We start from the raw sequence: 15,485 nt of genomic DNA on the forward strand, positions 1-15,485 counted from the left end.
ACTTAGTTTTCCAAAAAATGTTGCGCCTTATTAGCTTACAATTAAGTTAGCATTGTTTGATAGATTTTAATCAAGGAAAATTATGCATCATGTTTTTATTGTAAAAAATTAAAAACCGAGTTAAAAAATATTTTCAAGTTATAATTTCTATTTAAATTATTTGACTAGTATAATTCTCTTAAAAATATATGAAATTTAATTTTAGGACACTTTGTTTTTACAACTAACAAAGTGCATTTATTGCCATCGATTTCTGAAAATAGTATAATGTGTCAATTTAAGAATTTTCAAAAAGCATAATCTTTATGGTAGTCGGAATAAAAAAATGTTAAATTTCAGGATTATAAGGAATTAGAAGATTATTTATATAATTAAAATAATTAACAAATGCAAAATATTATATCTCACAGTTTCAATAAGAAGTCCAATTTTTCATGTATTCATATTATATTGATGGCACGTAGATATGTAATCAATTTTTGTTTGTCCTTCACACCTAATCACCTTCACCACATCAATAACAATAAACTACTTACAAAGTGAACTTAAAAATGTTGTTCACTTTGGGAAAAAAATGGGAGAGTTTTCAGATCACAACCAATCTACAAATTTCGAAAATTTGTATGCTATATTCAAATTTGCGAACCTATTAACATACTCAGTAGTCACCTACTTCTTACCATCTTCATACCCCATTTTTTTTTAAATATGAAAATTCAAACCAGAGTCGCTCAGCATTGAAGTTGTATGTGCACTGCCTTGTAATTTTCGCATTTTATATAATATCTTAAAGAATTATTCAACAAAAATTTCTCTGATCCATCGTAAAATTCGATATTTAGTTTTACTTTCAAAATATTTAAATTATATAAATAAAAATATTTTATTTTATTTCTGTCAACTTATGAAAAAAAAATTATGAAATATAAATTTTACACAGTCTTTTTGTCCTAAGGAGTCATATTCTGACAAATACTCCTAACACTTCAACTTTTAAATAAATAAATAAATGTTTCTATCTTCTGCGATCAAGTTGGACCAATTTATAAAGTTTTTACATATCAATTTTCGAATAATCAATATTTTTATAATCACAGGTCAATCACTGTCAAGAAAGCCCGGCAGAAGATTGGCGTATATTCTTTGGGACGATCTATAAGGTAGTCTAAAATTGCCAGTTTCTATAAAAGAGTAATATTCAAATTTCATAAATTAGTCAGTTTTAGTGATTGATTTAGTTGATCCGACAACAACTAAAAAATTACTCTTTCGCCACAAGAATAATTTTTAAATATGATTCAAAGGGCGGAGGACCTAAGTAAAAATTTAAAACTCTTAATTCATCGAAGCATTTATTGACTCAAGTTACATAAAATATAATGAATTAGTTCATTTAGACCATTTTGTTAGCAGATGTATGTCCCGAATTACCTGATGGGCTCTGATTAAAGTGGTTATCCTATAAATATTAAACCATGTTTGCCTTAAATTAAGCTTTTTTATTGAATTAATAATATAGATATTTCAAAAGATAATTAAAAATATTTCCTCCATTTACTTTCTAGAAAATATCATATTTCAATTTTTTTTTATTTTTCATTTCATACAATCACGTGCTGAAAATTACACTTTCATATATTTAATTTGCAATAATAGTTGATTTATTTTTTAAATTTGAACTTCTGTTATTGTGATGGCAATATGTTGATAAAAGCCAATTTTTCCATTGGCATCCTCATGCAGATTAAATTTTATTTTTATTTTGTGTGAAATATATTCCTGAAAACAAAGGTTAAATTATTTCTTTAAAAATTTGTTAAAAATCGAAATTTAATTTAGAGGTTGAAGCATTGGTAATTTTAAAAGATAATTTTTTGAACTTTAAATTAATGCAAAGTCAGTTTTGTGCTGTAATATTTTCGGAAGTTATAACGGGAAAACGCCGACATTTTGCTTAATTTTTAAATTATTAAATTCTAATTAAAAATTCAAAACAATTGCTACTAGGTGCACATGTCCAAAGTATAGACATGGCAACTTTGGAATCTTTGGTTTTAATTTCTTCAAGAAAATTATATCAAATGAGAAGAATCAGATTTATAAGAAAATAAATTTTAATATTTTGTCTTTGTTTGTGGTTTTTTAATTAATTCTTTGAATTTGAATTTTTAATTTTGTAAATTAATTATTTTTTAATTAATCCATAATTACATTTATTTTCAAAATAAGTAAGTATTAAGAAAATTAAATAGAGAATATAAATCAGAAGATAAATGAGCTAAATATGAAAACATTGCTATATTTAGCTGATTCTAAAAAAAAAAAAAAGAATTCTATATTTAAAGCGATAAAAATCAGAAGCAAAATGTATTATGCTCATATTTCTTTCATAATAAAATCGTAATACATCATTATTTGAAATTTCATAGAAGATATTCTAACGCTGTATTCTATCCATTCTAAAAAGCTAGTATTATGTATTACCCCTATTTTATAATCCTTCAGGTCTTTTCTGTTTATTTGTTGGTTGCAGCTATGTAGATTCTTCTGCTGAGTACATTAAATTTCTGCACAAGATAATCTTGGAACTTGCTATTATTTTTATGTGCTAGGAGTTTAACAAAACCTTTATACGAATGTTTGCAGAAAGACATTTTTCGTCTTACATAGACTGCAATCAAAGAAGCTTTCATTCGAAAATGCATTTTCTAATCAAACATCAAAGGTATGACAACTCATTTGTTTTGAGATATTGTTCAATCAGTAAATATACCTTTCCATCATATATATATGAATATGTCTACGACTCATATAAAATATTAAAACTAAATTTTCAAAAAAAATAAACATGTAAAATTATTTTATTTTTTAAGAAGATTTTGGTAATATAATTTCGAACAATATTTGTAAAGTTCTTCTAAGAAAATTCAAAATGTTGAGAGGCATATGTATGTTTCTTGCCATTCTTTCAAACTGAGTTTCGTTTAATAATAAATAAACAGCTTTCGCCTAATTTCGAAGCACCATGTGTGTTGTTTCGAAAACGTCACTATTTTAAAACTGAAAACACCCGAGTCGGTTTTCACGACTTGAGAATCTCCGCCATATCTTTGGGCGGATGTATACCTTTCTATATGTAACATTATGAGCACCATCCCACATGCATGACGGATCTTTATTGAAATGAGGTTTTGAATATAGGAGCCAGGATATAAGCCGGGATCTTATTGCCATGCTTCCTTTTCGTCAGTATTATCTTCTTAAATTTCTCTGTACAAGACGATACTTCAAAAGTTGCAGCCATTTAATAATGACTATTTTGAATTAATGTTATTTATCAATTCAATGAATAAATTTGGGTTTCGAAATGGTTTTACTTTTCCACTATACTATTAGCAACATATTCTATCTGAAATTAATGAGCTATAACATCGATCGCAGTTTGCAAAATAGCTATACTCATATCTAGTGCACATCACTTGGATTCGATCAGCTTATTGTTTTTTTTTTCGATAACAGATAATAAGTCAACTCTATTCTATGTAAAAGGGATAAGCTGCCTGAGACTTCTTTTATAATTCTGAAAATCCGCCACATCGTAATAGCTACATTAAACAAAATTAGAGAGTTATCAACAGATGTCCTAGCAAAAATTAATCCCATTTTCCAATAAAGGATAAAAAGATATTTTCGCACTTACGCAGTATCCATGAAGTCGTGCATCTTGTATTACTGTAGAGTCATTTTTGCATAACACAGGCATATTTCTTTTGTTAGCTTAAGGTATTTCTTCCCTCTTTTCGAAATTTGAAGAATAATGATGACTCCTGAATAAATATGTCCATTGAGCAACTTGTCAAAAAGAATCTATTTATATATAGACACTATCTACTGCAATCGATGGATTAATGGAGTGCGTGACTTTATATTTCTCATTTTAGCAAACTACTAAGATTTAATGTGAGTCTTCTTTTCTAAGAGATAAGCATGCATTTTAGCCATTCTAATAAATAGTGTTGAAATAATTAGGGACAAACAATTTGTGACCTTGAGGTTCAATAAGTTTAAAATAATGTCCGCAATCAAAATGGGGATACCGAAAAGAACTATCTTAGATGATTGATAGAAACTTGTAACTTGATTGTACAATTGTGATGAATGGAAGAAATGTTGTCGATAAATATGCAAAATGTTTTCAGGCATATAAGGTGTACTTGCCTGCGTTATTTTTCCCGAGTCGATGAAAGAGATGTCATGATGTTTTTCATATGAATCCCGCAATTGTCCGTTACATATCCAATTCATAATGCTATAATGGCTTTCGCTTCTATAAGCATATAAATTAATACTTTAAACGGAATGGAAACTTATTACTTTAAATCTGTAATCAAATACAGCATAAAATATCATCGTTAAATAGAAAAATTACCTAAGAGCCGCATATACATGTTGTCTCTATTAAATTGATAACATGATTAATGAGTGAGGAATAACTAAAATCACGATTATCTTTTGTCATGAATAAATCCATTTGTACTTTTTTTACTAGAATCAGAATTTTCTTAACAATCTTGCAAGGAATGTGAAGATGATGTCCAAGGAGAGTGTAAATCTGGATATAACATTTATCGTAAAATATTGAGTGAAATTTTCAAAATTGGTTGAAGATAGTAGAGTTTCCAGTAAATTATATTTGCTCATGTTTGATATTAGAAATGAATTTTACATACTGCACAAATTTTGCAGCATTTATTTAGTGAATACCTGTATTTAACCCTTAACTAGAGACGTGAAATTTTAGGACTTAACTGGGGAGGTGCAATCTACGTGACCGCATTTCATTTTTTACACTCAAATTAAATTTTCTAATGAATGTATTAGTATAAAAAACTGCCAATATATTTTGCAGATATTTTTCTGGATATATAGATATGCTTTAGAAATTTTTCAAAATATATTATCATTGAAAAAAGTAAATGCGTTGGAACATACATTTTCTTTTCAAATTACATGTTACAATAAATAACACTCTTGAAATATCATATTACTTTTGACTTTTTAAATCATATTTATTTTTACAGTATATGAAGGTATATAGAAGATAATATAATGTAAAATTCAACAATTATATGAAAAAAATGACAATAGGTAAAAATGACCCTTTTTTAATAGGTTTGTGCGACTTTTATAGCACGGTTTTCTAGGGCATTTTAAACATACAGGTTAAGAATTAATATAAAAATCAACCTATAAATTTTGTATATATATATATATATATATATCTTGGTGTATTAATATATTTTATAAATTTTTCAAAGTACCTTATCACTAGGAAAATGAATTATGTTTGAATATACATATAAGAATCAGTTGAATGCGAATTTTCATCGAAAAACTCTTCTGTGCAATTATCCTTATCACTAAAATCACTTTCTGCTTCATTTAAAAGTGTCTGGAGCACTGCTTCATAATAGGATCAGTAAGTAGGATGATATTTCGGGGCCGAAATTTTAGCGCCATCTGCTAAGCCTTGTTTATCACTGGGAAACTAATAGGGAGATGTGGTCTTAGAGACCTCCCACGAAGAAAAAAAATGAATTATTTTAAAAAGCATCCTCTGAAATCAGTTGAAAAAGTGCACATGTTTTGAAGGTCGCAAAACTGGAAACTACAGGATCAATCCATTCAATTGACTAAAAATAAAATAGGCGTGAAAATCCATCGCTAGCGGTCTGACAGACCACACGTCCACAGTTAAGCGGTTAAATCAATGAGGCAAGGTTAAAATTGTTAAGGCTAAATAAAAATAAAATTAATAGTCATATTTTCTGTCGCACTTTGAAATACTTTATAGCTTCAAACAGCCAATTATAGAACCGCGACAAGACTATTCATTATTTAATTTATCTATTATTAACTTTTTTACATATGGTAAGGAGTTCATATCAAGGAAATCCTCATCACATATTGAAAAATTAACCCAAAATTAAAATTTTGATAAAACGACATTGAAATATCAATCAGTTTTTGTGCATGACCAGCTTTATGTTGGTCTATGCAAGAAAACTTAATAGGTTAAATTGATGTTATTAGTGGTGACTTAATACTTTAAAGTGGTTTCTCAGATTTGTGAATGGAGAAATACTTGAATATAACTTATAGGATATATAAAACCTCTAATTCACATATAAGCATATCACTGTATATGTTTTAACAATAAATTATCAGTTGTTTTAGGAAATTGACAGAGATCATTTATGCAAATGCAATCAAATTGTTATCTTAAAATTCCGTATTTACTGTTATTCATACATTTTTGTCATTTTTCTTAATTATATTCTTTTGCCTGCTGAAATTGTCTTCATAATAACTTTCTTATAAGACCTTTTTAAGTACTGACAAATTTGATTCTGGTTTGATCAACGATAATTTTCTTTTCCCATGATAATTGTGATAAAATGTATATTTATATTTTTATTAATAGGGCTAAATAGTTTTTTTTAGAAATATTTCTTTATATAATTAAATTATCATTCACAACTCTTTTTTTTTTCTTATTCATCCAGTTTTTTCATAATTTCTGTTCACTGCTGCATTTAAATTGTAAATGCTTGCAAAGCAAAAAAAATATCAATTACAGGACTAAAATATCTTATTCTTTGCTAGTTTAAGCCAATGCTTAGAAGCAAATCTATTCTGCTAAGTTGTAATTGCTTTCTTATAGTTTATGTACTGAACCGCATGGTGTCATCACTGTAGCGAGGGAAGCGTTTAGGGTTTACCTAGTATTTCACTGAAAGCTGGCTGAGGGATGCTGGAGCTTCCTAATAACAATAATAAAGTTCATATTGTATTGGAACTTGTTCTTAAAAGAAAATAATCTTACCCCAGTTTCTATGGCTACTTCCAAAGTAATTTCACATTGATTTAACTGTAAAATACAAAAGCGGAAAGGGAGAAAATGAACATTTGATCAATAAATACATTTTATTAGATAATTTTATGACAACATGCAAAGAAATGGAATTAAAAATAATGGTCTAAAATTCAAGTATTTCTACGTATAATTTTTCATTAATAGAAAATCCGTAATAACTATCATTGAATAAAAGTGATTTTAAAAATGAAATGTTGATTTAGATGCGCTGTTTATAAAATACTCATTCATTTAAAAATTTTCTAAATAAAAATAGCAATAAATATTTCACTAAGCATTTAAACTTAGAGCTCTAGAAAAAAATATATATATTAATGCGTATATCTAGAGTAAACGCACAAATTTACTAAGAAAAAAATGAATCATTTGTTGTCGATAAGATTTTAAATATCAAATTTTGATGCAAAGTTTACGTTGAGCCTTATAACTGAGGTTTGCCATCTAGCAAAAGTTAACTATTAGTGAAAGTAAGATATTTAAAAAAAGTTTATCTATTTTAAAGTTTAAAAGTTTTATTTCAGAAAAACAGACAGCAGGGAGAATAGGTAGATTACTACTTATTTATCCTTTACAATTTCATGTTAATCTTTCATAGTGATGAAAAATTTAGAACTGAACGTGAAAATAAATAACTTAGGTAAATTCTGATAAATAAAATGCCTATAAATTGCAAATATGTGCTTCTACAAATTTAATACCTGTTTGTTGAAATATTAACATACTTAGTTAAAAAAATCACGAATTTTTTAATATATTTCCTTTATTTCTTTCCATTAAGGAATTTATACTTTTTTGAGTTCAAAATATAATTCGCTGCCAGAATAATGTAAAATACAAAAGTTTATAACTTGCAGATAGTGAGAATGAAATTTGCTATTTTTTTTTCCTAATAAAGGATGATCATTTTAATATATCTTAATAAATGTAATGATAGCTTATATTTTTACCGCAATTCTAGTAATATAAGCAACTTTGTTCTCTTCTGCTACTCGAACAATTTTTAAAAATATTTTTCTAAAATTTATTTAAATATATAATTTTTTCGTCCCATAGTCATCGTTCGGGTAACTTTTCTCACTGCACAAATATTCATAGGAATAGAAAAGTTCAAAATAAACATTATACAATTTAAGAAAATGTTTCCTTTTACATTTTATTTGTCTGTCCTTGATTTATGTTCTCAGTAAATAACGCGTAACCCTTGACTTGTGGCTGAGGTATCGACTTTTTGGAAACTGAAAATATACAAAGCATACAAGAGTTTTCTAATTTTCGTTATTTATGGATTAACATTTTTCCATTTTGATCGGGCATCGCAAATGTGGAATAGAATTGCGAGAGTAGGGAGAAAAATCGCAGCTGGGCACACACATCCATGATCATTTAAAGAATTGGCAACATCTTTATGTGTACCTTGGAGCTCTAAACCTTTCATCACACCAGGCTAGAGAAAGTGAATTAATTATACGACGCGTCATTTTGTATGAAATCTCATGATCATCATATGTCATATATGCTCTTCTGCCTTAAAATCCTTCCATTTTCGACATATATCTCATAAGCCCAATTTTATTGCTTACTTCTTAAAAGATAAATTTTGGTTGTCTTTTACTTGAACCAATGAACTGCTTAACTTACATAATATAGAATTTATGGAATTTTTTTTGTGGTTGCAGTAATTTTGCCTAACTAGATGGTCACTGGGAGTCTACAAATGCCATATACTGCTGATGTGCCATACAATTTGCATTCGTTAAAAACTCATCTGCTCAAATTTGTGATAATTTTAATCTGAAATGCGACTATGTATATTATTTTTTTCTCTCAGTTAAAAAATGACATGCCTTTTTCCATGAAAGTGTGAAAGTACAGGAGTTTCGAAATACATTGTGTATCCTAGGAGAGTTCGCAAGATATTGTCTTTTACCCGATTTTCTTTATTTCCACTCTTAAATACTTTTATTTCTAATTTAATATATTGTTCTCACTATTTTTAATAAAACTCAATTCATTAAATTTCAAAAACATAAGTCTTTATAATGTTGTATATTTTTCGTATTTGTATATTTCATTTCATTCTTTTTATTAAAATTTCTGAACCTGAAAAGAAATTTTTACGTGTTTGGAATATTTTCCTTATACTATAAAAGCAAAATTGAGCACTTAATTTCATCCTTAATTTTTCTTATCTACATATTTTTGTTAAAATTTAATAATAAATTTCATGTGTTGCGCACATGACTAAACTAAAATTATACGCTGCTTTTGTAAAGTAAGAATTTAAACAGTTATTTTTGCAAAATTATATCTTCTCAGATCGATTAAAATTATTAAAGTATGCATCAAACATAGTCCATTCTTTAAATGCACCAACCAATCCACTAAAATAGGACCTTGAAATTATACTTTTCCAAGTGCACTCTTTGCTCAGTTGGCGACGTAATTAATCACTTGAGAGACGTAATCTTCAAACCGTGAATATATGCTCACACATAAAAGCAGGGTATTTGTATTTGTTCACCTGTTTCACTCTTGTCGACGATTGAACTTAGGGGATAAACTGGAAATCAAATTAGGTGAGACCCTTAGAAATCCCCAGACAATGCATGGAAATTGGAAGTGGATTTATGGATATTTCACAGAAAAGGAAAGGTTCAAAGATTTTACTGATGATCTTGACATTTCAACAAAACCAGAGGAGAATGAATGTTAATGTCATTCATTCTCCTCTGGCGAGGATTAATGATTATGAAAACATCGTATGTATCTTGTCTCTGTGACTGCCAATTCGTCACCCAAATAATTGTGATGGACTGGATGGATACAGCAAAATGGTTTATGGTTAAAATTTTAAGATATTGTATTGAGAAATTTTGGTGGAAAAATATACGATAATTTTATAAAGTCAAAATTTAAATATCAACTTTTTGTGAAATATATCATTGCAGATATATTAAAATTATAAAAGTGTGTATCAAATATTGCCACCAAACATAATGCGTACTTTAAATACACGAATCAATCCAAAGAATTTAAAATTCAGCACTGGCTTTGCCCACTCTTCACATCGTTTCAATCACGGCTGCAGATAACGCTTCATATTCAATAGATTCTGCTTCGTGTAAAGTTGTTATATTTCTGAAAAGGAAAATAAACGACGTGAAAAATGATTAAGAAAATTAATTGTTTTAAATGGATTTTATTTCTTAGCAAAAAGATTGTTTCGTCGTAAATGCTATAAATAAATGTTTATGGGATTAATTATTATATTTATAACATAGACCACATATGTAATAAAATGCAAGAGGCTTTAAAAATGGGATGGATTTTTTATAATATATTTGGTCATAATTATTTCTTTTTTATCAATAATAGCTCCTGATCTTTTTTACATCTTTCTTATATAACTGCATTTTTGGGCACACATTTCTTTACCAGGGCAAAAGTGAACTAAACATGTTATCCTTTCAGTCGTAATCGTGTTATCATATCTATTGCTTTATTCGTAATCCATAATTTTTTTATTTGTGTTATGTCTGTTCCTACATCTCATGAAGCGTTCCTACATCTTAAAAACGAAATATTTAATTTTTTAAAAACATAAATAAGGGAACGGATCTGACAGCTCAACCTTTTAACGAAACGTAGTAAAAGTTTTAGCTATTTTTTTTTTTTAAATTCAGATTGAAAAGCTACCCAATCTTAAGTATCTTCAATTGCTAATCGCATAGTAGAACAGCCAGTTCTCTATCCTCCTCTATCAGTCTCCTCTATCCTCCTCTGTCAGCCTTCCCTATCCTCTAACCTACCACTAACCATAAGGATTCCTCTATCAGCCAAGAGTTAAAACTTGATATGGCTTATATCGCGATTTCTAATACCGTGATGATGGATAATTTTTCTGCCAGGAAGAATATTATAGTAATATTAGATGTTGCATAGTAGATATAGTAAATATATAGTATAGTAGAATGGCCAGTACTATTAATATTATCTTAGCCCTCTGAATTTTATTCGATGATCTATGTAAGTCAATATACATTCAATATAGATTTGTGTAAGTTGTAATGCATTCAAAAACTCAAACTGGTGACTTCTTTGTACACCAAATTTTTAATTTTATTCAAGACAAAATACCAGCACGATTCGCTTTAGAAAACGTTTTTGTATATATAAATTATGTTCCACATTTTCTGTAACTGATAAAGCTCACAGTTGTTGTATACGAAAAAAAATCTCAAATACATTGTTAAAGGGTTTCTTCGTCAGCAAACAGTTAAACAGTTAAACTTATACCGTAAACAGTTTACGGCATAAATCATATATGACTTATACCGTAATTACTTAAATGGACAATTTCTCTGCCAGGAAGAATGTTGAAATAATATTAGATATTGCCCCTGTTGACAGTCGCCATTTTACTGGTGATGTGTTACGCCTACAACATTTAAAATATGAAATAAGCATGTTTCTAGCCAGTCATTTCCACATTCATGGCTTTCCAGATTTCTTTATATTATACCTTTTTACTTTTGACTGAGGGGATTCTTGAAGTCAAATGTGTACTGAACAAAGCGGCTAAGACGAGCATGTTGAAAGATACTATTTGAAGATAAGTGTTTACCAAATCGAAAGAAATGATGCATGTTAATATGATAGCTGTGTTGCTGAATTAGAGGTTGATAATCCACTGACAATTTATATTATGTAATATTAAAAAAAAAAAAAAGCAAAGTCATCTTTTATTGAAAGTACAAACACTGATGGCATAACATTCCGCAGAAAAGAAATGAGTTAACAATCGTAATAATAAATCTAAATGCAATTTATTAAATATATTATAATTATTTAAAAGTTTAAGAACATATATAAGTTAATGTTTGCATACATTCTTTAAATTTTTAAATTATTTTCAAAAACACAAAAAATAGCGTTTAAATTCAAGTAATGTAATTATTTCACTAATCATAATTATTAATATAATTGAAGTGAAATAAAGAATAACTCCAAATTTAAACGTTTATTTAACATTTAAAACAACATCCAAAAGTCACTTATAATCTCTTGTTTCGATGTAAGTATCAAATCATCAGAATTGTAATAATTTAATAATGAATTTTAATCGGAATTCCGTGTATTAATTTGTGACAAAATATTTTTAAATATAAAAATAACGTTAAAACAAAGATTCATTATCCTAGAAGCTTATTTATTTCTTCTTTCATGTCGATTCAACTTTAACATTTTAAAATTTTATTTCATCAGCTCTATCCTTCATTTCAATATAAATTGAAAAAGTCATAATAAAGGAATTAATTCTTATAACAAAATATAGTTATAATTTGAAATGTTCCTCAATATTCAGTGAATCATGAAAATATGTATTTATTTATTTATTTATTTATTATTATTTTTTTTTCATTTTCGCATGGATATGAAATAAAGATGAGATACTTTTACATTAAAAAAAATAATAATAAATGCAAGATCCAATAAAGTTTTAATATATGAATTTTTTATTTACCTTATGATTACAAACAATAGTAAAATAATTACAATTCCATCAGATTGATTTTATGAGATTTAAGTCATTTTTAATAAATGCATGAAATAAACAAAATTGATATTTTTCTTATAACAAAATATGAAGTTCATTTTGTATTCATTATAAATAGAAATTTTTGATTAGTATGTTTGATAAACTAAATTATATTTTACTTTACTTATTTTAATTTTAATTATTATTTTAATTATATTTTACTATTAATATTTTATTAATAGTTTGTTTTCAAATTAGAAACTAGTAATAAGTATTATGGCACTCGAAAACATTTTCCTTTTACTTTAACTTGATATTTTTTGACATTTTCTGAATTTTTTTTATGTTCTTTAATTACAACATGGTAAAAAATAATATTTGAATCATCAGTAGCTTTTGTATGGCAAATAAAATAAATAAAAAAAAACTATAGACATTTCGAGGCTTGTGAATGCGTCTATAATTGCATCGTTTTAAGGACAATACAAAAAAATTTAAATATTGGAAAACTACTGGCAGGAATGATTTAAAATTTCATAAAATTTTGCCCATTTTCTTTTATTTTTTGCGAAACCAAAACTATAAATTATAATTTCAAAATTTATAATGCTTAGTAAAAATTAATTTCTAATTATTACATATATGTGCAAAATATGTAGAATAATTTTTTTCCAACTAAAAAAAAATCCAGCTCATTAAATGCAATACTTTGAAAGATATGAAAAAAACTCAAATTTTTATTCTATTAGATAGTATAAATTTTCTAGCTCATAATTTCGAAACAAACAGACCTAAATAAATAAATTTTTGTTTTCGCCCAAAAACTTTCATGTAGTTTTGAAATTTGATGAAAAATCATTTCGGGGGAAGAAGTGGAGTTTTGCATTGTAAATTTAAAATTTACTTTTCTTTTTAAATACATAGACATTTTCTGAAAATTTGAATTGGTAAATTCTTAAGAGTATGTTGATTACTTTCCAATTATACCTTTTCTTGACTGGAAAATGAACATTGCCTGAATAAATCTGGGTGGCTGTTTTTCATCCGAGGCCTTAACTATTTATTTATTAAATTATTTTAAAACGAAATTTTTTGCTATTACTTTGGTTCCCGTACTTCAATTTTTTATTAGACAATCGTGAATTGAAATTTTCGCTTCTCTTCTTCTAAATTTCATCGATTTTAATTACAAAGTAGCATGGTGAGCATCGATTTACTTGAGTGAAAAGCCGATATACAGCGAAACAAATTAGTTTGTTGGCGACAGATATACTTCTGAACTCCTGAAATTTGATGTAATATTCGTTAAAATATCCAAATCGAAATTATAAATTAAAATATAATGGTCCAAAAAAAATCTGTGATATAGAAAAAAAATGAAATTGAATTATTTTAGATAAAAAAATACATTTAATAAGTAGAATTAATAAAAATATCTTTAAAAATGTAGAGAAATTTATAATAATATAAATGTTGAAAGCAGAAGACGTCTTGAACAAACATAAACAGTCTGCTTTCATTTATCTTGCAAATTACTGGATCTTCGTAAAATTATAAAAAATGACCATAATAATTCTCATAGTTTTGGTCTTGTATCATTTGTGCTGATATTTTCCAAATTAAATAATTCGACATGATGTAAGTTTAAATATATATACTAAAATTAATAATAGGTTTAATTAATTGCCCTAATTTAATTTTATTCAAATTATGAAAAGTGTTTTTACAATATATTGAATGATTAATTAAATTTTCGTATAAATGTTCGTAATTAATGTTTGTACACAATACAAAAGGATTAATTTTAAAATAATGAATTTACGTTTTCATTAAAAGTAAGTGATTCGAAACTGATCATGCAAAATATGAACTTCTCTCAAACGTGTTTCTGTTTTAAACAGGAAACGGAATAGAATAATCGTACTTATGTTAAATTATTATTTAATTATTAAAACACAGTTGATATTTAATTTTGTAAAGCCTTAAATCTATTAATATTCCCCAAGAATCTTTTTTTTCAAAATATTAATTAATCTAAAGCTAAAATTCAGCCTAGATGGTTAAAATAAATACAATATTATATTTTTAAATGTTTTTAATTCAAAAGAGATTAAATTTTTGAAAGATTTCAGATTTCTTATGAAAATTAAAAAAATTACTAAACATTTAATGAGTATGCGTTTATTTTATTTAATGAGTATGAATTATATTATAATTAATGGATATGTAAAACAATGGCATTACACTGGTAAAGATCTCAATAATATTTATTTTAAATAAAAATTAGAATTTTGCTGGTAAATTAAGCATTGCAAAATAAGAGAAAAAGACATTAAAGCAAAATGCGGACAAAAATATTAAACAAAATAATTAAAAAAGTAAGAAAATAAGAAGGAAAAACGATAGAAAGAAGACAGAAAGAAAAAATCAATGGAAGAAAAAAAAAAGAATGAGAGATTTAGACTAAAATAGAAGTAGATAACACCTTATTATTTCGAATACCTCACTTAAAATATTACTTAAAAGTATTCTAATAAACGCATGGTAAAATCATTGAGGTGATAAAGAGAAAGTTATATTTACTTTTCAGAATTTTTAACAAGTTAAAAATTCTAAATATATAAACAATAATCTTTTTCATATAGCAATCAACCTTGCTTTGTATCCCAAATAAACTTAGAAGGTTCAATCTTCGGAATTGCGTTTGCCTTTGTGGTAATGATAAAGATGATATTCAGTATTATGTACTCAAGTGCTCTCTCACCGATCTCTTAAGGAAGAGGATATCAGGGCGAACAAATCTCCTTTCTGTCCTTTCTAAAAGCTCTCTAACATCTAAAGCTAAAACCCTTTGAGCTTGATGTTTTTTATCATTAGAATAATACTTTTCATTTGTTTCACTGAAAGTCTTGATGCTCTTTTACTGCAAGCGAAATCTGCAATTTGTTACAACCACTCGAGGATATGGCCATTGTGTACCGAAAATGACATGCATTATTATGCAAGCAA

Source organism: Argiope bruennichi, chromosome 5 (genome assembly GCF_947563725.1).
Source record: "Argiope bruennichi chromosome 5, qqArgBrue1.1, whole genome shotgun sequence".
Taxonomy (NCBI): domain Eukaryota; kingdom Metazoa; phylum Arthropoda; class Arachnida; order Araneae; family Araneidae; genus Argiope; species Argiope bruennichi.